This window comes from Osmerus eperlanus, chromosome 1 (assembly GCF_963692335.1).
Source record: "Osmerus eperlanus chromosome 1, fOsmEpe2.1, whole genome shotgun sequence".
In the NCBI taxonomy this organism is placed as follows: Eukaryota; Metazoa; Chordata; class Actinopteri; order Osmeriformes; family Osmeridae; genus Osmerus; species Osmerus eperlanus.
This window is the reverse complement of record NC_085018.1, coordinates 18841650-18856966: the sequence shown is the minus strand read 5'-3', so window position 1 is coordinate 18856966 and position 15317 is coordinate 18841650. Positions and strand designations below refer to the sequence as shown.

Sequence of the window (15317 nt, the reverse complement as noted above, 5' to 3'; positions counted from 1 at the left end):
ATATTCATATTGGAAAGTGATATGGAGCTTTACAATTTAAGACAAACAGAATGTGTAAGCGACCCCTGATTCATTCCAATGTTGTGGTTGTTTCAGAGTCAATATTTAGGTCAGGGAAATACAATGGGGGAGTATGAGGGAGGAATTAAGTATGACCTTTCTCATTTAGATTGTGTTTATCCTGTGTTTGGCCTTGTTGAGCAAAAAACAACTGTAACCATGCCAAAATAAGCTATGATCATTACAGTAACATTTAGCTTTGTTTGTATTACCTATACACTGTGATGTGATATAATTATGCTGAACAAGGAACAGCAACCTCAAGCTCCGCTTCCAGCCCATCACACGAGACATAGATTTTTGCGAGTGGGCCCACCATACCACTGGGTGGAACCTACCAATTCTCCTCCTGATTTGTCTACAGCAGTCCAGCTGATCTTGTCCCTGCCCCCTCAACCGCCATGTAGCTACAGAGCCTTACCAATCTAACAAACCCTAGGCTAAAGCCTTTCTGCCAACCTACGGATTAGCACAGACCAAGCGCATACACATACACTGGGGACAGCAAAAACAGACACAAATAACAACAACACACTTTATACATGTTCACACCAATGGGCATTACGCCATACTATCATTAACTACTACACTCATACAACCCACAATACAGACAAACACACACATGCAATACAATATAAACAAAACACACCAGCCTCCAGAGAGCGTCTACCAAGCTCCTTTCTGTATTAAAAAATCTCTTGCAAAATATAGAATCCAAAACAGCTTGTTTGCCTGTTTCTAGTTTAATCCAGTTCATCTTCTTTCTCATCTCGTCACTTCATAAAGAAAACATCCAGTCACAGCATCCTTGAGACCCTGGTTTCCTGTTCTCCCATACTGGGAAATGATTTGGATCAATATTGATAAATTGTACAACAATTAAATAAAATGTAAAGAGACAAAAAAGTACCTTCCACTGCTCAAATTCCACTGTAAACTGGGCTACCCTCGTGCTGCAGAATCTGCCTCTCTCTTCTCACAAGGAGAGGGGGGAAAAGAAGAACAGGAGGAGGAAAGGGGAAGTGTTTTCCCCCTCTATCTTACAGCTAAGACGGCAGAGCTAGCTAGCCAAGTGTTGCCGCAGCATTGCTAGAGTATGTCCCCTTTGTAACAGCTGCTATTGTTTCAGAGATCATAAAAAAACTGAAAATGAAGAGTGAACAAATACAAATGAGAGAAAGAGAGAGAGGAGGGGTATGGCAAGTGAGCTAGAGAGGCCCTCCTCCACTCACAGACAATCCCATCCCCACTGCAGCTGTGGACGAGCCCCTATCCGCTCCTCCTACTTTTGATTCCTCCTCCTCTCCTCGTGCCCAGCATTTACTCAAGAGCTGCTGGATGGAAAAGTGGGGAGTGAGGGAGGAAGGAAAATAAGTCGGGAGTGAGGGAGGAGAGGTAAAACCAAAGAAAGAGACGCAGGTTCATTTTCCCAAAAGTGACCAGAGGTAGCCTATAGACAAACCCTGTGGAGGGGAGAGTACATCCTCTATTCTCCACACTGAATATTGAGGATGGGGGATGGGTGGCAGGCTGCCAGTTAAGAGGATTTCCAGAACATGAAAAGAAGAGTCTGGAGTGTAAGAATGAGAGTGGAGTGTTTCTAATTGAAAACTGATGAGAATGTTTTTTATTTGAGGTTTGATAGGTATTTGTACATGAGGGTCCTTCTCCACAGACCAAACATATATGTTGTGGAGGATGCATCGATATAATTAGACTATTGTAGAAAAATGTGTTCACCCCTCCAGGACAGGTGGCTACAACCGGCCACCAACTTCCCCCAGTAGGTATGCATGTGTTTGGTATATGTTCAATACGTGTATCAAGAGCGCAACTTTTCATTAATCTCTGTGCCGGAGGGTTATTATGTTATTATGTAGACTAGGGACTTGGTTTTAGATCTCACAATAAATAAATGGGATTCCCCTGGTTCACATACTCTCTGGGGGGGTTTCAAATCAGCCAGCTGATAAACATCATGAGACACTGTGACCCACCACCCAATGGACTAATTAAGAGATAGGGAAGAAAGGAATCTTCAGAGAGAGAAAAAAAAAGGTCAATGATGTGTGAGAAAGACTAATGCTGCACCAGTCAGTACACAGCAAAATAAAATACAATCCATGAACACATCTGCACACACTTCATTTTCATTCAGCCTCGTTTGTGCGGGTGTAATGAAGCCCCCCCAGGGACTCAAAAAGACACAGACACTGGTTACAAGATCAATGATGGTTTACAGCTCCCCCTCTCACTTAGAAACTCTACTGTCTGAATCTTAAGACTACAATACCGCACTCTCTGCAGCTGACAGAGAAATGGGACAGGCCATCTAAATTTCCACCTTACTCTATTCCTCTGTAAACACTCTCCTACTCTGCATACATGTGGATTTATTTGGAGCAGTAGACTACGTGCACCCTTGCATCTGTTGAGGAGCAGTTTGTTTGTTCATAATTTGTTAATTCATTCGCTAGTTCATGAGTTTGTAAAGCAGGGGAAGCATCCAGAAGAACGGTCTTTGTGTGAGTCGATCATGATAACCAGTGTGCAACCGGATAACACATGGTCCTGTTTTCTGTTTTGGTCATTCCAGCTTTTTAGATGTGAGATTCAGGCTCTACTACAGTATGAGAAGGATCTGAGACCAGGCTGAGGGGGGGAGCACAGCAAGCCAATGGGATTCAAACAACCCCTGTGGAGAAAATAGGAATGAATAAATAAACAAAATAAGAGGAGCTTCATCAACATCCCACAGATCAAAGAGAAGAGGGAAGCCAGGAAGGGTACGTATGTGTTCTCCTCGTGTGTCTACTGTCTGAGGAGGGTCGAGAGCCTGACACCAAAGCCAGGGGGACCACTGGTGGTGGGATGTGTTTTGGTAGGATATGGCATTCACTGTATTTAGTAGGGAATAGAGTGCATGACACCAAAAGTAATAATGTAACAACAGTGGAGTATGGTGATGTCTCACTTGGGGAAATGGTGAGTCCTACACTGAAAAGAAAAAGACATGGAAACAGTTGCTAATGATTACGACTATCAAGACTGTCTCCTAATCTGTGTCAGTTGAGCCAGATTTGTAGCTAGATGTAGATGTAGCTACTGCCAAATTGAGTTGGTCTGTCCTGTGCTAAAAAACACAGCAGAATGTCTTATCTATATTCCTTTCAGTAGTAGTATCACTGGAGAAAAAGACATTAACATTCTCTGCCTGCCCACTGCGTTCACAAAGTTCACAGACAAACACAAACGTCGTAATTGTAAAGCACTATCAACATTACGATTCTGGAATTTAGTATGCCAGTACATACAAGCCAAAGAAAGTTGGTAAAATATGATCATTCAAAATAATAATAGTCATAAATCCTTTATTTTCAGTAAAGAGAATAAATCCTGTATGTGAACAACAAATCTAAACAAACATCCTCCTTAGTGTGAAACTGTAATGTCAAACATCTAGACTCCAAAATCCTGTAACAATACAGGGAGACAGTGTGACAGCATGCCTGACACTTTCTCTCACACATCACACCATGCAACTCACCTTATGCTAGGTCACATATCATAAATTGAATCCCACACACAGATACACACACAGACACTAACACACAGAACTGAGTAATATGAGATGTCAGTTGTCCTTTAGAATTATTCCTCACTCCAAAGTGTCACACATGTGCTATGGGGACCCTCCAGGGAATTCAAAAGTATCCTACGACTTCATTATCACCAACCAGAGCTCAGTCTTAAAGCAGACACAACCTACTGAAGTATCGCCACTGCCACTCCCTTATGTCTCACAACTACTAATGATTAAAATAACAGCTTCTATACAGTGGCCTCACAGTTATTTGGGGTCCCATGCCCCCCTTCTCTCCATTAGAATTCTTTCTCCCTGTCTCCATTGGAATGTTTGCCATCTTGGGGGGCTTGCAGTTGTTAATAGGCATGTGTGCCTTCAAGTGTCCATGCTGTTTGTGCACCTGGCCCCAAAATGGGTCCCTAAAACATAGCAGAGATTTTTAAAAATCTTGAGGTCCCCCTTCCCTATTACTGACAGGAAAGAAAGCAGTGGAGACAGGATTCCTGGCGGTTATAACAGCCCAACAAGGAGAAAACATCCATCAGATGTGCTTGATACCTACATAATAAACCCTCGCACAAAACCTGAAATTAAATCTCAAAACATATGAAACATTTATTACAGTGACAAATTGAATCAGAAAGAGGGGGAATCAAATAAAACAGCACAAAATATCAAAGGCAAAATTAAAAAGTAATTTACCCAGGCGCCAGAAATAGCCATCCTGCTGATGAAACAGCATTTCGCAACCCTGACATTAGCGTTCTCTTATGCATTTAAATAATCTCTGCATAATACAGCCAGAACAGAATACTGCCATTTTGCATGAATAGTACTCGTTAATTATCATAAAAGAGAGAGAGACTGAGTCAAACAAACAATACAATACAGAAGAAGAGAATGAAGAATGAAAGAAATCCCTACTTCTGATGAGAATTTGAATAATTCATCAAGCAGAATCTCAAATTGAAAATAATTTAATCAACAGATGGTCTCTTGCTTCCTCCTTCTCTCTCTTCACTTTTTAACTCTATTGCTCACTCAGTCTTGCTGTTCAATTGGCTCTGGCTCTCTCGTGTCTCCAGAGTAAACGCTTTTGCAGGTCTTGCTGATGCAGAGATGGGGGTGCTGACCCTAGGCAGTCGACTCCAATCACTCTCCCCTGTCTCGACCAGCCTCAATGGAGACGTACCAGAGGCTCAGTGGACACTAAATCTCTGAGCTCAACAAGAGCTTGGGGGGTCTAATCCAACTAAGCCTCCAGCATTGTGACACAACTCTTCCAACACAGCCCACTGTTGTAACCGACACCAATAGAAAGTTATTAGCAAGAGGCTCTCAAGGTCACGTCACCAATGTCAGACTAAATCGAAACTGTTACTTTAAACCTGAGATTTCTTTACCTAAATATAATCTGAAAAATAAAGCTGTAAACATTACTAAACATTACTATAGGCCTGATGCTTCTTTTAGGTGGCGAGCCCAAAAAATCAATGAACAAACACCTGAATGATCAAAAAACATCAGAAGTACAATACTACACTACATCGAATTATTAAGACACGTAATCGTTGATCTATTGCACTGTGTACACTACCATGGAAAACAGCAGTGACACTGATGTTAGGAGTTCAGTTACATCTGTCTAGATTCTGTACTAACCTCAGAGCCGGTCTCTGTCTGATGCGGGGCCCTCAGGGGTTAGGGACCTTGGAGGACTGGGAACAGGTTTCTGTCTCCAGAGGACAATCCCATGCTTTATCCAACTTTCCTGACCAGGGTAACCAACACTCCTCTTGCTCACTGATGATCAAGTATTACATCATAATGCACTGGACCAGGATGAAGGAAGATGGAATTAGAGAATACTGTTGAAAAAAACAAACAAATGAATCATTCCATTGCATATTTGGGAAAAATGCACATATTATTATAATATTCTTTGTAGCCTTTCTTTGTTGACAGCATCAAATGAATTATGATCGCCATTCATCATTAACACATCTGAGTCTGCAGGGTCCAGGACCCCTCTTCACAAGCATATTGAAATGCTATCTTAAGACTAGCAAAACAAAGTTTAGCAAATTATTATGGAGAACCAAATGTCATCCTCCAAACTGTGCTGCCTCAGCTGGTGTCATGTTGGTAGCCTGTTAAAACCTTTGGATCATATTATTCAATGCTAGGCTGCTGATCAATATCTGATATACACCAGTTGAAGTCCTCACCAACCTGCATCACTCATACTAACAGAACAGTTGATAGTGTTGGAGTCTGTTGGGTTTTGAGCAATGCAGGGGAGGCCACTACCCCAGCGACCTACATCCACTTTCTTTTCTACTTAAAGCGCATGTGTCTGTGTCATTGAACCCCAGTTCACACAGTCTCTTTTACACAGCCCATGATTGAACATGAGGGCCAAAGGCCAGGCCAGGAAATGTCAAGGCCTTTGACAGAGAACCACAGATGTCGAGGCCATAGGAGCTTGTGGCAGTGACCTTCTGGCTGACTTGTGGAGCCAGTGTCCAGGAGAACTACCAGAAAGGGCTAGTCCAGCACACAACCTCGTCTGGTTCTTCATTTGGCCACATGATCAATGAGGTTCCATGTGACAATGTTCACAAAAGTAAGGAGAGTAATGAGGTTAACTAGCAAATAGTTCAAACTGTGGCTCTCTGCGTGAGAGTTAGCTTTCTTGTTCTGCCATAACAGGAATATGTAATCAACAGCATCTATAATCTGCTTCATTTGAAAGCTGACAGTGATTGAAACATTTAGTGGAATCTTAGTTGTAAAGTTTTGCTGCAAGAGATATTGAACTGGCTCCTTGTGTTCCCCTTTGTCCTGAACTTTCAGAGGGACATCTGGATTTTCTGTCAAAAGTATTATTACATTTTTACTCTTTTGTACTAGTAAGTGTAACTATATGGATTTTGTATCATTCGTAGAGCGTGAATACCAAATGGCTTGATTGTGCAAACTTTCGCAGTGTCACAACTCTGTTCCTAAATAGTTAGAACCTAACCATAATAACATTTTATACTGTTATGGAAACAGAAAATGCTGAGTTTAACTTTCAAGCACCACACTCTCCATCTGGTAAACAAATATGACTGATGCTCTGTCCCTATCCTTACACCCCTCCATGCCCCTGCCTCCTCAATCCCACTGCCAGCAAAGCGACTGTCTCCCCTGAAGGCAATGAATGCATGATCAAGTACCCAAGCTTCTCCACTGACCTATATTCCTGCAGTTACACCAGAGACTTGTGCATCAATTTGTTGCTGATCCCTGATTGTTACCATTTGGCATTTCAATAAATCAATGATTTCATGAGAATTTCTGCCACACTCCCAAGGCTACCATGAGGTGCCATATGGCTTCTTTACTGTCACCCACATTAAATGAGGGCATCCATTCTACATTAGCATGACACTTTTTATCTATATGCACATAGACTGGTGGGTAATGTACATGAGGGCAAAAGCAGAACTGACTCTGGGAGGGAGAGACAAAAAAAGGAAAAAAAGAGTGAGTGAAGGTACGGGACAAGAAATAGAGGGAGAGGATGAGGCTCCTTGACAATGGAACAGACAGCTGGGCACATGTGCATGACAGACTTTGGGACTCTGCATTAAGTGCGATCCGATGCTTTCATCTGCAACCCACAACTCACATGCAACCACATGCTGACCCCACCATTTTCAGAAAGACACATCTTCCCCTTTTATTTGACACAAATATGTGGTGACTTGCATAATGTATGTGTAAGGTTCTGTATCTGGTCAGTTTCAGACCACTGTTATCTGAGGTAATCTCAGTAAGGTATGTAGCAACATGTGGACAAAGAGAGAATTTGTCCCCCAAATAAGAGACAAGCCAAGAAAACTCCCCATACTGCCCTGCTCTCCAACCCCACCCTTCCTTCCACCCCTAAGGGCACCACACACACCTATACAAACATTCCCCTAGTTTATTCACTGTTGACCAGGGAGATGGAGGGAGGAAGGGGGTGGGGAGAAGGAGATACAGCACTCTCCTTTCCCATCTGCAAGTAATAATCTATACAATGTGAATGCTTGTGGGCTAGATTAACCATCCTGTTGTTTTAAAAGCACAGTAACCCTTTCTGCAGGGAGACGTGGGTATTAACCGTGGGCAGGAAGAGAAACCGGGGGCTGATAATCTTCTTATGTGAATGCTTTGGCCTTGATTAACAGACTATGGCTCTGACAGATGACCCGTTTTTCATTCAGACATACACACATCCAGATTTTCACTGCAGGCCACATATGTATTCATTCATTTACAATTTCCTGATGAAAATGAAAACGATTGAGAGGTTTCCCTAGTTTGTGCTGTTTAACTTGGTATGCATGTTCATGGTAGTGTACTATGTCCGCCAATTTGTGTGTGTGTCTGAGTGAGTGTGTGTCTGTATGTGTTTCCCTGCGTAGCTACACTCATCATGTACACAGCATCTACCCCAAAACCTCTACTTTTATGAAAACCCAGTTCAAACATGCTTAAATTAAAAGGGTGAGTAGAGGAAGATAGAGATGAAACGATCAAAAAGGGAAAAGGGACTATGCTTAAAGCTGTTTGTGCGTACATATCTCATGCATCAAGACAACCTACTTGATGCATGAGTTCTTGCAGGACCAAAAAAATAAAAATAAAAATTGAACACTGAGAAAACAGTCCAACCATTCAGGCATCTCACTGTTGTCACAGCCTTTAAAGTCACCCACCATGATCTATACGACACTCTGAAATACTGTAGGTCAAGTCATTGAGGTTTTGTGAGGTTTGTACAGAAAAAGAGCCAAAAATTAGATTATGTATCCATTCTTCTTCACAAAAACCTGTAAAAGTACCCCTTAATGTCTTATGCAACCTAGATATTTAGCAACGTCAAAGTAATTTTTTCATTGCAAAATGGCTAACAATATAAACATGTCTCGTCAGTATAAAAACAGCAACTGAAATTTGGGATTGAAGCTTATTAAAATACACTATAGAAAATAACACTCCCTGTAATATTGTCTGCTTTGCTCTTCATACACTTTAAAATTGCCCACCATCCTCAACTTAGCCCCGACTTCTTGCAAGGATGGTGGCTACAGCCCGTCAGAAAGGGACACCCATCACACCAACCAAATTGATCAGTGCACAGTGCCCACCCCCTGTCCCCATTACAGCTCCATTACTATGCACATATATTTTACACACGTTTCAATATCACCCAGAATCCTCAGCCAATCCATAGCCTCCTGGGTACAGCTTTGCATAATTTGGGGATCTCTCTCTCTCTCTCTAAATCTATTTTTCCCCTTGCAGCATGGAGGAGGAGGCAAACATTATCAACATGCACAAAGAGGCAACGCTTTCCATATTATCCCTGTGTCCCCTTTTATCTGTGCCTATCTAGAAGCATTCTCTACTCCTCACCTGCAAATTTGCAATGATATCTTAGTTTATGTGGAATAGCTGCAATGATAACCAATGAATTTCAACATATTCAATTTCAAAGATCATTCAAGGTCAAACAAAAATGTCATGTTGTGTCCTGACAGTTGTTTTCATTATAATTTTCCTCAAAAGAGTGTACGTACTATTTCTACGTCACCATCTTCATGTCTGGAGGACCATAACCTATTTAAGGGTTGTCAGAAAAAAAGGTCCCTCAAAAAACTCAACGTAAATTACCAAAGGATTTCCATGACTTAATTCAAAAGTAAAACAAAAATATCATATGACATGTTAAACTGTGGCTGCCTCTACACTGAATAAATACAGTGGCTTCCACAGATCAACAGTAAACTGCATCTATAAATAACTCCAGTTTGTGTTGTACATGGTCTTATGTAACAACACAGAAACTACAGGGTGAGAAAGAAATATGATGAAAAGTAGAACAGGGCAGAGCACACAGACTTTTAAATATACATTAAGCCTGATGTGTATGGTGGTGATGGCCTGTGATGGAGCTAGGCTGAGACACAGCTTTCGCCCAGAACTCTGACCCCATTGATACTGCAGCTCTCCACACACTCTGCATATGTGCATATTAGAAAGACAACAGCAGTTATATTTAGCTCAACAGTCACACAAAATCCAGCATAGTCCTTTTCAACACAGTCCAAAATTCTGAATTGTCCTATTGAATGTGCAGAGCAGATGGCTCACTGGATAAGAGTGCATGCATTCCATATTGGCGAAAGCCTTACTGCTGTGGCCTGGGCTCGAATCTGGCCCAGGTCCTTTTCTGCATGTCACCCCCCCCTCTCTCTCCTGGATTTACTCCCTCTCTTTACCTTCTATACTGTCACTATGAAAATAACAGACAGAAATGCCCCTCTCCCCACCCACCAAAAAAGAATGTGCATAGCATATGTGTCTGTATTTTGTCCTATGAAAACCGTTATATATTGTTGGATTTCAAGTTAATTTTAGGTTGAAGGAATTTAACAAATCCAAACACAAATTTACGATTCCATTTTACTGTAGCACTATCCAACCACTACATCCACCCCTGGAATCTATTCTATAATGAGACACTGAGAGGCAGTGTTTCAGTGTACAGGGTGCCAACTTGACTGAAGTGTAATATACTTGAATTTTCAACAAGCTCATTCGGTGGAATACCCCTTGTTTGAATAAAGATGCCTACTCAGTCTAGTCAAGCTATTATATGGCTATTCGCATGTTTATTCCACATGAGCAGGATCCTGTTCAAAAACTATAATATACTGTATCTTCATTGTTGCGTGCCTCCACATCAAATACTTGTCTCTGTAAACCTAAACAACCAAATCTATCTGTTCTTTCCCAGCCAGGGCTGAGCAGCAGGGCTGATGTTGGTCCAGGGCAGATCCCTTAAGCGGGATTTGGAATTTCAGTATGATTAGAAAAGAGTGACAGCCAAGAGAGAGCAGCAGAAAACACCAAACCAATCCCACTCTGTAGACCACCAGCTGGATGAGAGTACATAAATGTACTACAGAGAAGACAGCAGAAGCGGGTAGTCAGAATAGGTCTGTGTCAGAGTACTCATTTCATTATGTGATGGGGTGAACAGACAAATACAGAATATTGATCTGCAAATATCATCTGTGATTCAGTGCTAAGGTCACAGCAAAGGTGCCAAATAATGAATGTGTCAAAAGGTTCAATGGCTCAAGAGACGAATCATACTTTCAGTTGAAAGGGAATTTATGTTTATGATTATGAATTAACCAAAGAAAAATAACAAAGACGATAAAATCATCCTGACCTACTCAAGTGAACGGTTTGGAGAGGGGGGGGGGGCGACCCCCTCTTATTATAATTCCAATAAAGAAGTACTGATCTATACCTTGCCGACTCTATACCATAGAAATACAAATTAAAAAGGACACTTAGTTGGGTTGAAGCTATTAGCAGAATATAATGAATGTGCTCTTTTAATGCACTCTAAGATGGTTCACTGTGCAGTGAGAGTATCCCTGTAAAAGAAAGTGCAAGCAATTAGTTTGGATCTGTTCATTTCTAAGACAAATTGCACAGGACCGGACCATTGCAGGAGATGAGGGGCACTCTACCTCTCTCCCCAGCGTTTTTCCCATTCAAGCCAATCAAAGATCCAACTATGACAACTACACTTACATCAGTAACGGAAAACTAAATCAAAGGAGGTCTCATAATATTTCTGCTTAATTTTGGTGCATTCCCTCTTTAAACATAGGTGAGGCAACCAGCCATTGGTTGATGATTAGCAACGCAGCAATCTGAGTAGGTGTCTCTTAGGGTAATAGGATGGTAATGATGTGGGGCAGTATGTCAGAGCACTATCCTGGTAAACCTGGGTAGATACTAACCTAATCTAAACTAATCTAACCTAATAACCTAATCATACATATCACAATCTTGATTTTCTAACAATAAAGTTTTACATAACAGCCAAAGCTAAAACATATTTAGTCTGTGGATGCCACTTTTCTTCCTGGATTGAGAGGACAAGTAAACACCCATACAGAGGGAAGTACAGCTGGGTAGACAGACACACAATAAAGATTACACATACACTAAGAGGCAGACCTATCGTGTTAGGGATTCAGACCACTGCCACTATCTGTGTAGTTCAAGTCTATTTAAAGGGGTCTCTCTCACTGACCATACATCATAGACCTGACCTGAGTGTACGTGACGTACTGTTAATCTAACAAGAGGTACAGGATATATCACCCTGATGGATATAACAGTGATAGGGTCTGAGTGACGGCAGGCCCAACATGGTCACATTTGAGGATGTTTAAAGTATTCAACATTGAAGTATTGGATTCCGATTGAATCCTCAATCCAGGTTTTTTGCCTTGCGACTAACATCCACCAAGATACACATTTGTCTGAAACTGCAATACTCTTAATAAAGGACAATGTTTGTATTCAATTTTGAACTTGTGTGGTTATCTCTTACAGCTGACAGCACTGCATCCGAAAACAGCGGTGTCTAGTTTCACATACTGTACAAGGGAACAGACATTGGTTTGACTGGAGGTCGACTTTCAGTGTTGTTCAACACTTGTGTTATGACATCCAAATACAACATATTTTCTTTCTAGTCTGGATGCTTGAGTAGTCATATCCACCTGCCATTTCTTCAATATGTAACTAATGGAAAAATTACCAATTTGTTATATCCCTGTTAAACACAGTTAGGCTCCATGACAATGTTAGACACATCAAGTTATTACGCCATTTATCAAGCTTAGAGGTGAATACACAGCAACTGACTGAATAATGCAGCACTATTTTGCTGAATAGTTTGAGACCATAGGCTGACAACATCTTGTATTTTAATTCCCAGTCTAACTCCATTTGAAATAAGTCACACAACAACTTGTATAGGAAGCATAACTCATTGCTGTTTTGGGACCATTTCTAAAGGATTAGGGAGTTTTGGTGTCAGATTAACTTGACTCAAGATATAATTCAGATCACAAATAGGCAGAGGATTTAAGTCATCCTAAAATAGTTTTTTAAATGGTGATATGATGTCATAAACATTTGGAATTAGTAGCCCACCAAGGCCCAGTAGACTAGACCTAGGCCCAGGTAAATATTTGAATTTGCTCGCAGGTGAAGAATTTTCCCAGAATATTGTAACAATTTACTTGAGATTTACTGTAGCCTACTAAACTAGCTTTCCAAACCAAACAACTAGTCTGAAAAATAATGGGTAATGGTTTCAAGATGTGTGCATGATTGACTCGCGAGACTGATGACAATGTATGTTCTATCATAGCCCTCTCTGCAAGATGAACCAACACTTCGCCAAGTTATAATTATAAATATTAACCTGATAACTACATAATAAGTCTGTCTATGAATAGACTATTTTACGGGTAGTTTTTAGTATTTCATACAGCCTATAGCCTACTCAGAAAATAAGTCAATGCGTCTTGCAAAGGCCTGATTTGCTTTTGTGTTGACGATTGTTGTTATTGAAACGTGATGGGTGATGCTCAGATCACAGCTAAACGGTAACAATTATTTTCATCCTCATTTCAAAGCATTGGAGTAGCCTACAATGAATCGTGTTCGCTGAGTAAGGTACTGGTTTAAATCAATGCAACGACATGGACGTCACATAGCCTATAACAGTTTAAAGAATCATTGTACTGTTTTCACAGCTGCCTAAACAGGCACCTCTAATGCCCATAATCAATGACTATTAGTAATCAAATCTAGTTATTAGATTTATCATACAAAAATGCCAATAATATACACCACACGTCCCATTCGCAAATTGATTAGACTGCAAATGCACGGTGATGAAAATAACATTCACTTACCTAAACTAGAAACGGTGTCTTGAGAAGGCAAACAACACGCAGTATGAACGCAAAATGTCTCAGCGATACATGATCGACCACTGGTGTACGGTATTGTTCAAAAAGCTTGCATTCCTTCTTTCCTCGGACAGAGAAATCTGGAAAAAAATAACCTCGCCGATGTCTTTCCGCATTTGGAAGCGGTCGTTAGGAAATGTGATGTCATGGCTCTAAAATTGCTCTCGCCTTCCTCGCTCTCATTGGGGAAGCCAAAATCTGTGTGGTCCTTCAAAACTTGCGATTCACTACAACACTTTAAGGAAGTCAAGCAAATGCATCCAAGGCTAGAACCGTGTAACACTAACAAGGTTTATTATAAATGTGTGGTTATTTTGGTCTGGGTATTTTCGTAGCATGTTTTATTTACGTAGGCTAATTGCAATTGGCAAAAGACATAGGCTAGGCTACATAGGCTAATTCAATTTTGAGAAGTGGTCATTGTAGGCCATAATGGCACAACTGACGTTACCAACTATAGTTGGTATTATAATAGCCTACATGGACTAAATGTGTAATGTAAATTTACACCTAGGCCTACCTCGCTCTCCTCACTTAGGAGTGATAGGCTGGAAGCGGTGCCAGGGATGGGACGCATTGACAATAACAGTCCCACTTAGGCCAAACTCCAATCTTGCATCTTTTAATCTTGTGCCAACATAAAACATTCATCAGCGGAAGTGTAATCAACCCCAGACTAATCGGAACGAGTAAACCACTGATAACCAACTCACTTTCACAATTAGTGGGTGGCACAGTGCTTTTGACTGCAGACCAAGAGGTATTAGGTTCAATTTACCTTTAAACCGACGCTGTGGATGAAAGCGTCTAATAAATTAACACACTGCTATTATGATTTTGACTTGGGGCCTATGCTTTTGTGGTCAAACATTTGTAATAAGAAGGCGCCCTCCTGTGATGAAAAATGGAACAGGATGCACAGCAAAGCTAAAAATGGGCATAGTGGAAATGAGGTATAGCCTACTACTTCATAGGCTAGAAAATGATGTCTATTATACCGTTTCAACAAGTCTCCGGCCACAGACACACATCATTCAGAAACTCTGCTTTCCGTAAACAGGACACAGACACTATAGCCTATTCCTGCTTCCCTTCACAGTGGGTCGACACTTATGTCTGTCTGTGGTCTATAAATAAGTGACCAAAGGGGAAGTGAGAGCATTGTGCTACTACACTGAGATCTACTAACATGATATCAACATGAATTAAGTTACCAGGTCAGCATGTCACATGGGCAAATAGCATAAAAATGTCTGTGAAGAGAGTCTTTGCATAACTGCAAGATAAGCATATATCATCCCCCCCCCCTTCCAAAAAAGGAGTACACGTACTACTTAGCGTGAAGTACACTATTCCGGCCTTAAATATCCTGTAAAGTAAATTTTATGTTATGCTTCTAAGTACATTATATACGTGTGAAATGAGTTCCTGAAAATATGTGCAAAGCACTAAAACTTTGTCGCACTGAAATGTGGAGTTAGACCGAAGAACAGTTTCTCTTCCGTTTTCAGATCAGGTTTTAATGGGAGGAGCCAAAAACTACCTATCTACGTCATTTCGACCTATCTACATCAGATCACTGAATGGCTCTTCCTGCTGTACTATTATTGTAGCTTACATCAGATAGCTAGCTAGCTTCAGGATGTCTCCCACCACCCGCAAAGGCATCTTCCCTGATGCAAGAACTCCAGCTGTGCTGCAACGCCATTTAAGTTCCCTATTGGTAATGAAAGGAAAAATAGGTGGATAGATTTTGTGAAGAGCCACACTCATGGAAA

At 41.0% G+C, this 15317-nt stretch overlaps 1 protein-coding gene across 4 annotated transcripts in view; it reads right to left on the bottom strand.

The window, feature by feature from the left end:
* The window catches only part of LOC134024659 (nck-associated protein 5-like), a 33588-nt gene extending 19890 nt beyond the window's left edge, over nt 1-13698 (bottom strand). The window contains exons 1-2 of one of the 4 annotated variants that reach the window (XM_062467263.1): nt 13483-13698; nt 5309-5514 (exon numbers count right to left, since the gene is read on the bottom strand). The gene's annotated coding sequence lies outside the window, so the exon portion shown is untranslated. Of the gene's footprint in view, nt 1-709; nt 921-4570; nt 4726-5308; nt 5515-13482 lie in introns of those variants that run through there. The other 3 variants (XM_062467271.1, XM_062467279.1, XM_062467253.1) reach the window with 3 other exon arrangements.
* Nucleotides 13699-15317: the final 1619 nt, after the last annotated feature.